Source organism: Bombina bombina, chromosome 7 (genome assembly GCF_027579735.1).
Source record: "Bombina bombina isolate aBomBom1 chromosome 7, aBomBom1.pri, whole genome shotgun sequence".
NCBI classification, from domain to species: domain Eukaryota; kingdom Metazoa; phylum Chordata; class Amphibia; order Anura; family Bombinatoridae; genus Bombina; species Bombina bombina.
In genome coordinates, this window is record NC_069505.1 from 374,424,284 (window position 1) to 374,439,102 (window position 14,819).

The following is a 14,819-nucleotide window of genomic DNA, read 5'->3' on the forward strand; positions in this document are numbered from 1 at the left end:
AAGGATGGCACTTAGAAAGTAGTGTATATATATATATATATATATTATATATTAGGGTTGCACCAATACCATTTTTTAAGACCGAGTACAAGTACCGATACTTTTTTTCAAATACTCACCGATACCAATTACCGATACTTTTTTATGTCATAAAACAATACAATACAGACTAATGATTTAAGATCGCTTCTTTATAATTATGAACTGTATCTCAAAAAACATTTTGAAATAATAAAACAGTTTTTTGTGCTTGTTGTCACAAAGTTTACAGAACATGTTTATAAATAAAAATATTACAATAACATATATTAATAATAACAACAATAAATAACAGCTGCAGCAGCTGGGGCTGGAAAGCTACAATTTAAAGGGGTGGTTACTGTACGCAATTGGGTTGTAGGGTGCTTATATAACTCATCAATCTGACATTTGTATTTGATACAAAGTAATATAATTTAATTCTGAAAATAATATTGGGGAAGGAGTATCCCAGTAATCCACAGAAAATAGGGCTGGTCTTCATATTTTTCCAGGGCTGCTTTTTATTCCCAGTCCAGCCCTGGCTATGGATGTTCCTCAGAGTACAGTATGTTTTGAGCCAAATTGTGCAAGATGAGAACTAGCAGTATAACAGGCAATCCAGCAAGTTCTTATTAAGGAACAGAAGCATCTCTGCATGTTCAGCTATAAGTCTGTTTCTGCTATCAGTAAGGACGTTTGACGCTAAGCTAAACAGTCTTTAACTTTTCACACTACTGCATGGGTCAGAAAGATATTTTTGGGCCATTAAATCTCAGTTTGTTAACTGCCCAGTACTTCAGGGGTTTGTCTGAATGAGGTACAGTGATCTCTCCCAGGTAGGCTTCCAGCTATAAAGTAGCAGCTTTTGGAACACTGCAAAAATACAAATAACAACAATTTGTATTGGCAGAACAGAAGTGAACCATTTTTACTTAAGTCTCCACTCCAGTTTAAAATGAAATGGGAACATGCAGTTTGAAAAACGCCACAAGATGGCATATGGGTAGGAATTGGAGGTATCGGTTTAAGTATCGGTGCATTTGCACGAGTACAAGTACTCATGCAAATACTTGGTATCGGCACTGATACCGATACTAGTATCGGTATTGGTGCAACCCTAATATAAATAAATATAAATAAATATATATAATATATATATATATATATATTATATATATATATAATAATAGAGAGCACTCTCACTTTCAAAATTCTTAGTGTCAGGGTGCCAGCAGGTAAATATGCAGGATAAAGGAAGGCACTCACTGGTCTTTTCATCAAATCTTTATTATCAATCGTGACATTTCGGAGACACGTTTCTGAGGAAGGGGAGTGTCCCCCCGAAACGTCACGCTTGATAATAAAGATTTGATGAAAAGACCAATGAGTGCCTTCCTTTATCCTGTATATATATATATATATATATATATATATATATATATAAATATATATATATACTGTATATTATTTATTTATTACAACCTCAGACTTGATTCCAGTAAAGAGATCTTAAAAACAACAACACTGGGAGAACAAATAATATAATACACACCCATTTAAAAAAAAAAAAAAAAATTCTATTATACATGACAAAGACTGAAGCTTTTCCCAAATGAGTTAAAGGGATATTCACAGTATTCTGAAAAAGGCTTGGTAAGGGTCCACAACCCCATTTTTCTAATACTGTGCATATCCAATTAACTTCTTTGGTAAAGTTTTAGCTTCTGTGTAAAGTTTTAGCTTCTCTACACACATACAATATATATATATATATATATATATATATAAATATTATATAAATATATATACATATATAATAATATATATATATATATATATATATATACATACATACATATACATATATACAAACACAACATATACCCACACACACACACACCATATACACACACCACACGCACACACACACCATACATACACACACACGCAACATACACACACAACATATACACACACAACACATACAAAACATATACACACACAACATACACACACAACATATGCACACACAACTTACACACCATATACACAAACAACATATGCACACAACATATACACATATACACACACAACATATTACACACACACACCATATACACACACACAACATATACACACACACAACATATACACACACACCATATACACACACACACACCATACACACACCATATACCCACACATACCATATACCCACACACACCATATACACACACACATACAACATATAGACACACACACTACATACACACACACAACATATACACACACAATATACACACACCATATACACACACACCATATATACACACACACACACCATATACACACACACACACACCATATACACACACACACAAAATAAACACACAACATATATACACACACACCATATACACACACAACATATGCACACACAACATACACACCATATACACACACAAAATATGCACCCACAACATACACACTATATACACACAACATATACACACACACCATATATACACACACACAACATATATACACGAACACACACACTATATATACACACACACACCATACACACACACACACCATATACACACACATACAACATATATATATATATATATACACATACAACATATACACACACACACCATATACACACACAACATACACACACACAAACATATATACACACACACAGCATATACACACACATATACATAACATATACATATACAAAACATATACACACACAACATATGCACACACAACATACACACACACACACCATACACACACAACATACGCACACAACATATACACATTCACACACAACATATACACTCAACATATACACATACACACATAACATACACACACACACAACATATACACACAACATATACACACACACCATATACACGCACACACACACCATATACATATACACACACCATATACACATACACCATATACACACACACACACACACACATATACACACACACACCATATACACACACACACACCATATACATATATACACACACACCATATGCACACACACACCATATACACATACAAAACATATACACACAACATATGCACACATAATATACACACCATATACACACACAACATATACACACACCATATACACATACACAACATATAAACATACACACACAACATACACACACAACATATACACGGGGCAAATACCTTGATGCCCCGTGTCTAAAGACCGCTGCTCCATAACCTGTCCGCCTGCTCTGAGGCGGCGGACAGAAATCAACCCGATGGAATACAATCCGGTTGATTGACACCCCCTGCTAGCAGCCGATTGGCCGCGAATCTGCAGGGGGCAGTATTGCACCAGCAGTTCACAAGAACTGCTGGTGCAATGATAAATGCCGACAGCGTATGCTGTCGTCATTTATCAATGTGTGGCAAACATGATCCGCTATATCGTATCATGTCCGCTCGCACAATAATACATTTACTCCTAGGCCTCAATTGTAGGTGGAGTCACACAATACTCTTAAATAGACAATATTATAAGACATTTCTGTTGTGCTGCTATAGAATAACATATCAGCCAAGTCTTAGCATTTTTAAAACAAATTAACATCCTTTTTATTGATGGTGTCCCTCGAATTCCGATTGGCTGATAGGATTCTATCAGTCAATCGGAATTAAGGTAGGAAAAATCTGATTGGCTGATTGAATCAGCCAATGAGATTCAAGTTCAATCTGATTGGCTGATCCAATCAGCCAATCAGATTGAGCTTGCATTCTATTGGCTGATCGGAACAGCCAATAGAATGCGAGCTCAATCTGATTGGCTGATTGGACTTGAATCTGATTGGCTGATTGAATCAGCCAATCAGATTTTTCCTACCTTAATTCCGATTGGCTGATAGAATCCTATCAGCCAATCGGAATTCGAGGGACGCCATCTTGGATGACGTCATTTAAAGGAACCTTCATTCGGCGAGTAGGCGTCGGTTGAAGAGGATGGATCCGCGTAGGCTGGGAAGAAGATGGCTCCGCTCCACTCCGGATGGATGAAGATAGAAGATGCTGCTTGGATGAAGATGTCTGCCGGTCCGGATGTCCTCTTCTGCCCGGATAGGATGAAGACTTCTGCCGGTCTGGATGTCCTCTTCTGCCCCATCGGATGAAGGTTTTCGGCCCGGCTGGGTGAAGACGACTCAAGGTAGGGAGATCTTCAGTGGGTAGTGTTAGGTTTATTTAAGGGGGTTTGGGTGGGTTAGAGTAGGGGTATGTGGGTGGTGGGTTTTAATGTTGGGGGGTTGTATTTTTTTTTACAGGCAAAAGAGCTGATTACTTTGGGGCATGCCCCGCAAAAAGCCCTTTTAAGGGCTGGTAAAAGAGCTGATTACTTTGTAATGTAAAATAGGGTAGGGACTTTTATTATTTTGTTTTTTTTTTATTTTATTAGGGGGCTTAGATTAGGTGTAATTAGTTTAAAATTATTGTAATTTTTTTTATTTTCTGTAATTTAGTGTTTGTTTTTTTTGTAATTTAGTTTAGTTTATTTAATTGTATTTAATTGGAGGTATTGGTAGCTAATTTATTTAATTAATTTATTGATAGTGTAGTGTTAGGTTTAATTGTAACTTAGGTTAGGATTTATTTTACAGGTAATTTTGTAATTATTTTAACTAGGTAGCTATTAAATAGTTAATAACTATTTAATAGCTATTGTACCCAGTTAAAATAAATACAAAGTTGCCTGTAAAATAAATATAAATCCTAAAATAGCTACAATATAATTATTCGTTATATTGTAGCTATATTAGGGTTTATTTTACAGGTAAGTATTTAGTTTTAAATAGGATTAATTTATTTAATAAGAGTTAATTTATTTAGTTAAATTTAAATTATATTTAACTTAGGGGGGTGTTAGGGTTAGACTTAGCTTTAGGGGTTAATTCATTTATTATAGTAGCGGCGAGGTCCGGTCGGCAGATTAGGGGTTAATACTTGAAGTTAGGTGGCGGCGATGTTGGGGGGGGCAGATTAGGGGTTAATAAATATAATGTAGGTGTCGGCGATGTTAGGGGCAGCAGATTAGGGTTCATAGGGATAATGTAGGTGGCGGCGATGTCCGGTCGGCAGATTAGGGGTTAAAAATATTTATTATAATGGCGGCGATGTGGGGGGACCTCGGTTTAGGGGTACATAGGTAGTTTATGGGTGTTAGTGTACTTTAGAGCACTGTAGTTAAGAGCTTTATATACCGGCGTTAGCCCATAAAGCTCTTAACTACAGCCTTTCCATGGGCGTTAGGAGTCTTGTCGGTAGAGGTGTAACGCTCACTTCAGCCAAGACTCTAAATACCGGCGTTAGGAAAATCCCATTGAAAAGATAGGATACGCAATTGGCGTAAGGGGATCTGCGGTATGGAAAAGTCACGGCTTGAAAGTGAGTGGTACACCTTTACCTGGCCGACTCTAAATACCAGTGGGCGGCCAAAAGCAGCGTTAGGACCCTTTAACGCTGCTTTTGACGGCTAACTCAGAACTCTAAATCTAGGCGTAATTTTGGCTAGAATGCCCCTTTCATTTAAGTGTCCAATATTTTTGTGAAGATTTTACTGGACAATTTGTTTTTAAAATATTGAACTTTCTGGTTGAACACTGGACACCTGTCAAGTTGCAACCCTAAGGGGTCAATTTATGTAAATGCTAGCGGACATGATACGATGTAGTGGGCCCTGTTCTTTTTAATATTTTTATAAATGACTTGGAGCAAGGATTAAATAGCGACATCTCTATTTTTGCAGATGATACTAAGTTAAGTAAGGTCATTAGGTCAGAGCAGGATGAACTCTCTTTGCAAAGGGATTTGCTAAAATTAGAACTATGGGCAAGTGAATGGAAAATGAGATTTAATACGGAAAAATGTAAGGTTCTACATTTTGGAAGTAAAAATAAGCAGGCTATGTATTTTTTAAATGGGACAAGACTTAGCCAAACACAGGAGGAAAGGGATTTGGGAGTAGTAATTGATAACAAGCTAAAGATGAGTGCACAATGCAGGGCAGCGGCTTCAAAGGCTAATAAGATACTAGCATGTATTAAAAGAGGCATTGATTCAAGGGAGGAAAGCATAATTCTGTCATTATATAAAGCCCTGGTAAGACCTCACCTTGAGTTTGGAGTGCAGTTCTGGGGACCGATTGCTAAAAAAGATATTGCAGAACTAGAAAAAGTTCAGAGAAGGGCCACAAAGCTAATAAGGGGATTGGAGAAATTAACCTATGAGGAGAGGCTAGCCAAACTGGGTCTGTTCTCTTTAGAAAAAAGGCGCTTGAGAGGTGACATGATTACTTTATATAAATATATTCAAGGCCCATATACAGAGATGGCAGAAGCTCTTTTTATTCCAAGAAAATTGGTTCTGACAAGAGGTCATAATTTAAGGTTGGAGGAAAGGAGATTTAATCTCCTGCAACGGAAACGTTTTTTCACTGTAAGAGCAATAAAATTGTGGAACTCATTACCAAAGGAGGTAGTGAATGCCAATACCATAGATACATTTAAAAATAGTCTGGATAAATTTCTGTATATAAACAAAATTCATGGATATGATTGCTAGTATTAAATGGGTCACATTTTAATGGGGTTATTTAAGCTTAACTGGAGCTTTTTGTAAGTATTTTAGATTTGTATAGGTTGAACTCGATGGACTTCAGTCTTTTTTTCAACCTTATCTACTATGTTACTATGTTACTATGTTATGTTACTATGTCCGCTGCACATTGATAAATGCCGACAGTTCTTGTGAAATGCTGGTTCAATGCTGCCCGCTGTAGATTGTCCGCTAGCAGGTGGTGTCAATCAACCCGATCCTATTCGATCAGGTTGATTTCTGTCCGCCGCCTCAGAGCAGGTGGACAGGTTATGGAGCAGCGGTCTTTAGACCTCTGCTTCATAACTTCTGTTCCCAGCGAGCCAAACACGGGGCATCAAGCTCTGTACGGAGCTTAATAAAATGACCCCTAAGAGTGGAAACAGCTACAGACAATCCATTAGTAAATAAAAGTAGTTGTGTTTTAATAAAACTTTACGGACATTGAAACTTGAATTCAAGTCACAGAGTACTACACTCCCAGAGCTTACAAAGCGTAAATATCTGAACACAACAAACACTGAAATAATGCTGCCTGCTCTCAAGCCACACTCCATTAACTACTGCAACACTAGCTTGAGGTAGAAAACTGTTGTACAAGAAGAGTTTATCAGGGGTGAGCCATTGAAACATACATATGTTTGACATGGTCTCTCTTCTGCTCCTTCAAGGTATTCAGAAAGGGTTTTTCTGACAGCATTGCCAGTCTCAGTTAGGGTTGCCACCTTCAGTTCAGTCCAAACCTGAGCACTCTTGCACCATGCACAGCACAGCAAAACATTTTTTGCAGAATACAAAATATAATAGCACATAAGGGATTAAATGCCCTACATCTCCTGAGTGTCTGCTTGTAAAATATTTAAACGATAACTTAACACTTAACAGGTAACTTTAATTCTTTGTCAATAAAACTCAACACAATATGTGGGTGAAAGACCCGTGGGTCATATTTATTAATACCAGCAATGGGAACTGGCAACGACAGGTAGATAAATCACGGGTGGCGGCAATTGGGGCCTACATAACTATATAAATAACCCCTTCTAGAAAAATGGCCAAGGGACACTGCTGCAGACCACAAGCCGGAGATACTCACGCAGCTTTAATATATAGGGGTTTATCGGCCCGTCAATAATCAGCCCGAGCACGCCCAAGCATACCAAGCCTGTGACGTCACCTTGACCGCAATGGCCGTCATTCAAACCTCCTTCCAGCCTGCAGCCGTGATCCTGACCACCCGCCAGAGTAGGGTGCAAACATTAGAAACTCCAAACCATTTGGTCCAGCCTTGACTTGACGAACAGCATGTCAGTAACTGGGGAGCTCAAGTTACCGTCCTTGGACTTAAGGAAGTAGTTTGAGTAACCCTCTTCCAGCCTCAGACACCTAGTCTCAAATAGAGACACTAAAGAGAAAAACGATTGCCGCCGTTTACATAACAGTTTCAAATCAACATTGCATAACAGGGATGGGAGGGTGGGGAAAGATCTTCCAGGGATCCACAGGAACAAAGAGGAAGTGGAGTCCCTGCACATCCCATATATAAGGTTGGTAAACCCCTCCCAACACAATGCAACATTGTAACATCACACACACAGCAGCAGCACTCACTCAACCAGGCCTTAACCCTTAGCTACGCTCCGGGCTATTTGCCCTGCACTTTCTTAAGGGATTAAATGCCCTACATCTCCTGAGTGTCTGCTTGTAACATATTTAAACGATAACTTAACACTTAACAGGTAACTTTAATGCTTTGTCAATAAAACTCGACACAATATGTAGGTGAAAGACCCGTGGGTCGTATTTATTATTACCAGCAATGGGAACTGGCAACGACAGGTAGATAAATCATGGGTGGCGGCAATCGAGGCCTACATACTAACTATATAAATAACCCCATCTAGAAAAATGGCCAAGGGACACTGCTGCAGACCACAAGGCGGAGATACTCACGCAGCTTTAATATATAGGGGTTTATCGGCCCGTCAATAATCAGCCCGAGCACGCCCAAGCATACCAAGCCTGTGACGTCACCCTAACAGCAATGGCCATCATTCAAACCTCATTCCAGCCTGCAGCCGTGATCCTAACCACCCGCCACAAGAGACAGACCTGCATAGTAAATGGTCCAGACTCTTGCTGCCACCACTACATCCTTAGGAGTAACACCTGCCTCATGTTCTGCAAGAACAAATCTACTCCTGCCGGTTGTAAATGAACCCCATCCTGCCTATATAACCCTTTATGGGCTGCTGAGATGTTCCCATGCTCTATCACAAAACCCTCGAGGTCCCCTACCTGCTTCCTCAGGTCCCTATTTATCTTTTTCCTGGCCTGGAAAGCCGCTTTATGGCACACCATGTGCTTCCACCTCAATCTAGGGATCACATTCGACCACCCAATTCGCACACCTGGAAACCAGAGTCTGAACTGCCGCAGGTCTGCCTGCATTGCCCGGATTAAATCTAATGTGGGGATGGCCCCCACATCATTGCCACCAGCATGTAATATCAGAATATGGGGTTTTCCCCACCTTCTCGCGGAATCCTGTAGCAATGCAGGCAGATCTGCCCAGGCCAAACCCCTGCACCCTAGCCAATGCAACACAGCCGTGGACGATGGGAGTTAGCTTGCACCAACAATGGACCAGATCATCATCAACCCGTGGCCCAACTCCCCCTTTGTTATCACTCATGCAAGCCCCCAGACCCTTGCTGCCCCTCCAATATTAACCCACGCTCTTATGCCTACAGCGGCCTAACATAGGATTTGTACCGCTGATCTCCACCGCCCTAATGAGCGAATGCGATCGGAGGACCAACCCAGCTCCGCTGCCGTAGTCGCCGCCCCCACTCGGAAGGAGTGCGGGGCAATCCGAGACCCATCAAGACCCGCCCGCTGTACTACCCGACCTAAGACCTTTCCAAACTGGTATCTGGTCAGCGGGTCTCCATTTGCATGTATAAGAAACCTGGAGGAGCCTCCTGGCCGCACTTCCAGGTATGAAGATACAAAATGTAATGGGCAACAGGTGACCCCTGGCTGCCCCGGCAGGGAAAGCTAGGCACCCCGGCCCTCCTGGTCCATCTTAGACCTGGGAATAAACAGAAGCATGGAGTCATCCACCACCCTCACGTGATTGTGCATGACTCCCCCTGATACCACCATCTTGGCGTGCGGGACCAGCTCGCCTACCCTCAATGCCCCATGAAACGCCGGGCCAAAAGCCGCCCCGAATAGTTGAACCTCGAAGAGCGAGGAACAAATCTCTGGCAGTACCGCCAGCAATTTAACCAGCCGTTATGCAGTAATGGGTTCCCTCGCGTTCCGTCGTGGAACTTCCAGATAGCCCCACCCCCTGATTAGCTGTTTAACTAAGAAGGAGTGTGACGCGTACCTAAATGCGTACAACCTGCAGAAGAAAGCTACGGCCAAAATCCTGGAGACCACTGCCCCCTTTTTTACTTGCTTACCTCTCAGGTCAGCCAGCCACTGTAAAAGAAATCCCTCCCCTTCGCAAGAAGGAAACTCACGTAGGTCACAGAAACCTACCCACTCACTCCAATACCTCACGTATGCCGACCAGGTGCTGGGTGCCAAAGAAGCCCGCAACATGGGATCAGCCGCTGTAGTCCTTCGCCATCTGCCACAGAAAGAGAGGGCAAGAAAGACCATTAGGAGCCGCAGCTGGTTCCGCCGCCCTAAACGCTTCCCACTGGAACCGAGACAATGCATCCGCCACTATGTTCTGCACCCCTGGCACATGATGCGCCCTAAAATCAATGTTCCACTCCAAACATCTCAACACCAGGTGCCGCAGGTAATGCACCACCACAAGCTGAAAGTCTGTTGATGGCAAAAACCACGCTGAGATTATCTGTCCAGAAAATCACAGCCCTGTTGCTAAACAGGTGACCCCACAGCTCAACTGCAACTAAGATGGGAAACAGCTCCAGGAAGCAAAGGTTGCGTGTAAGCCCGAGGCCCGCTCACTCAGACGGACATGGCCCTGCACTCCATGCCCCTTCAAAGTAAGCACCGTACCCAGATGCGCCAGCGGCATCTGTGAACAGATGCAATGATTGATTGGATACTGGGTCACCTCGCCACATGCAGATGCCATTAAAATCTTGCAAAAACGTTCCCAAACCTGTAAATCCGCCACGAGATCCCCCGTGATGCGGATGCACGATGACGCTGTTTTTGCCTCCCCCCAACTTCTGCTCTAAGCTTTTGCTGAAAACCCTACCCCACAGGATAACTCTCCCCGCGAAGCAGCTCCCTCAACGAACATGCCAGCATCTTGGCCACCTTTTCCTTAGGCAGCCTGCATTTCCCTGCAACCGAGTCAATTTCTATACCCAGAAATGTCAGACACATGCAAGGTCCCTCCGTCTTATCCTCAGCCAGAGGAACTCCAAACCTGGCAATCATGAACCTCATGACGTTCATCAAGGAGGCACATTCCCCCGAATCGGCAGACCCCACAAGAAGGAAATCATCCAAATAGTGCGCTACCCTGTCACTTACTGCTGCCGAGACAACCGCCCAGTGGAGGAAGGTACTAAATGCCTCAAAATATGCGCAGGATATTGAACAGCCCATGGAAGACAACGGTCCACGTAGTAACCCCCTTCAAACCAACACCCCATCAGCCTGAAGGATGATGGGTGAATTGGGAGAAGCTGGAATGCAGATTCTATGTCGAATTTTGCCATCAAGGCCCCAGGGCCCCATTCCCTGACCATAGCCAGGGCGTCGTCAAACGACTGATAATGGACCGAGCTCAACTCCTCTGGAATGGCGTCGTTCACCGACTGCCCTTTCGTATAAGAAAGATGCTGTATAAGCCAAAACTTACCCGTTTCCTTTTTGGGCACCACCCCTAGCGGGGAAATTACCAAGTCCGGGATTGGCAAGTCCCTGAAAGGGCCTGCAACTCTGCCCAGAGCCACTTCCTTCCCCAACTTCTCCCTGACTGCCTCTGGCCTACTGAGAGGCCGATTTCAGGTTCTTCCTGACCTGTGATCCCAATACCCGACCCGCTACGGGAATAATAAAACCCCAACGCAGGCCACCATCCAACAATTGAGCAGCTGCCCTGTCCGGGTACTTGCTCAACCATCTACTGATAATATGAACCCTAAGAGGTGAATCCGCCCTTACCCCCAGCGCTTCCCTTAGACCCGAACTGATCAGTTTGGGTGTCCCGCTTCTTGGAGCAATCTGCCCCGGGGTGTTGCCCGCTGCAGAACTTGCAGACGTGCTTGAACGTGCAGGATGTGCCTCGCTCACATGCCTTATCCTGGTAACACCAGCACACACACCCTTGCTGCCGTTGAAAGCGCAAGGTCTGCCTGTTCCCCGGAGTCACTACCCCTGAGCCTCCCTGTGCCCTCCTTTCCGCATCAAGATGCGCCCAGAGGTGTAAGCCCATATAGACCCAAAGTCTAGCAATGGGTTGCCCACCTTCTTCTTACGGTAGATCATATCATAATCCCTCCAAGCTCCATCAGCAAACTTCCTATGTATTGCATCTATTGTGTCAACATACTTAAATAATGCTGTACCCTGATCGGGAAACCTCTCTAAATAGCATGTGGCGTATACCCGGAAACACTGATGCCATTCCTCAAGTGTATCAGGCCGCCTAAATTTTTTAGGACCCGTTCCATCCTCCGCCATTTCCTTAAATTTAAATGCCTCTGCAGATAACTCAAACATGTTGACGTACTTACCGTCCTGGATACGCTTCACCATCTTTGACTTGAGGTGGGCATACAAGCTGTGTACCTGGCACGAGTAAGTATCCCCATGCACTGCTGCTTTCCTATTCACTGCCTGTGGTGACCCCCCAGGTACCCCTAGGAGTTTAGATGACTGAGCCACGCTACTGGCATTACCCTCCCCAGGATTGCCTCTACTCATTTTTCTTAACATCATATACATTCTCCTGTGTCCTTTTGTGTGCAACCCCAGGGACTCATCTATCTCAGACCCGGATCCAGACCCACTAGAACTGGAGGAGTCACACTGCCCCCTTGGCAAACCAAGTTGGCACTCACCGGATGAAGTACCCAAAGGGGCCTGGCCGGGTCCAGATGTGCTGCTATCACCCGCACGTGTTGCCACCGCTCTAGGCACGAGAGCCCTGGAACTCTGAGTCACCATGTCTCTGCTGGATGAGGATGCCATGGGTACCTGTAAAACAGAAGCCAAGAGGGGAGTACCCCGGGAAGAGCCAGCCGCTTCCTCCCTATCCTCCCCAACCCCGAATTCTTGATACCCTTCACGGTCACTATCACTCACATCATATGGCAAGTTCCCTTCATCATCCGTACTTGCGGCCTGCCCACATGCATAATCCTCCTGAAATCTCACAGTCCTGCCCCGCCCTTGTGACCTCGCTACCCTGGCCTGTCTCGCCATCCCCTTCTTGGGGCCTTCTAGGCCTTCACTAGGGCTATCGCTAATACTAGCGTGTCCCCTCTTCACTGCCCCTTTCGAAGCTATCTGCCCTGACCTGGCTGGTGAGGTCCTGCTGGGCATCAACGTACACTGCAGGCCTTCTGCTTGTGGTTCCGCTTCAGCGGTATCACCACCCAAGCCCTGTGTCATGCGAGACCCCTTAGGCGCAACTCTAGCCACGGGGGCCTTTCCTTTACCTTGCGCCCCAGCGCGCGGGGGCCACCTTGGCCTTGCCCCCTCCTGAATTAGGCCGCAAGCGCGAGGAGGGTGCCCTATAGGCCTCCCCTCCTTTATTGTTGGCCACTGCAGAAGCTCTGGTGCGCTCACCTTGCTGCGCCACCCCAGGGGTGCCCCCCGGGTGCCCTTGCTGCCCCGCATCATCAACCAAATTTGCCCCCTGACTCCTCACTGCCGTACCCTGAGCTAGCCTGGAATGCGCCCCCCAGCCCTCTGAGGCCTTCCTTGCGTGCCCCCATGAGCGGTTGTCCCCCCCCCCGAGGTGCTCCCTTCTTACCATTGGAGCCAGGGGGAACGATCCGCTCTGTTCGCTGACCAAAATACGAGTGCCGCGGGCGGAAGTGACGTCACCGGAAGTGACGTTGGGGCGCAACGTAACCGGAAGTTGACACGACAGCCATCTTGGATGGGGAAACCAGTGAAGATGGACCGGAGGCCTGCGCACCACAAGGGACTGAAGCCTGGGACTGGAGTACTGCCGTGCCCGACGATGACGCACCCGCGAGGACCAATGCCAAGGACTGCAAGAGGGTCACCGCAGCCGCCACGGATTCCCCGGAAAGGACTACCGGCGCAAGTAAGGCCGCACTGCTCCCACTAGCAACGCCACCGAACCCTACCCAGAGGCAACCACAGAACCCCCTTGAGACTCCCCAGGCCCTAAAACTATAGGCCCCTGCCTAAGGCCCAATCCGGAACCACTAACCATGCTACCGGAACCCTCAGAGCAAAACCCAGATCTTCCCTGGGACCCCTAGGCCCTACTCCTTGACATCCTTGCCTAAGGCTTACTCCGGCATGCACCTCAGGCCCAACACCCCCCAAAGACTGACCATCCGTGCCAACTGGCTGATAAGCTTGCACAGGCCCATCCTCCACTACCCGATTCTCCCGTACAGGAGAAGGGAATAGGTTAGGGCTACCCTCCCCCCCCGAGGGAGAAACAGGAGATATAACCCTGACCCACCGTAACAGTCCCTTATGGGGATTGTGCAACCCAATCAACGTCCTCAAACTCCATCTCTTCCCATTCCACAGGTTCGCCTTCCATTGAAAATGCTGCTGCAATCTGTGATAGAAAGATCTTCCAGGGGTCCACAGGAACAAAGAGGAAGTGGAGTCCCTGCACATCCCATATATAAGGTTGGTAAACCCCTCCCAACACAATGCAACATTGTAACATCACACACACAGCAGCAGCACTCACTCAACCAGGGCTTAACCCTTAGCTACGCTCCGGCTATTTGCCCTTCACTTTCTTAAACCCAAACTCACTTATAGATACTCACATACACTCACACTCTCAAACACTAAAACACACTCAAACTTTCACATACACTAACATACACTCACACACATTCACTCTCTCTCACACACACTCACTTGCTCTCATACACACTCTAACACACTATCACAGACAAAAA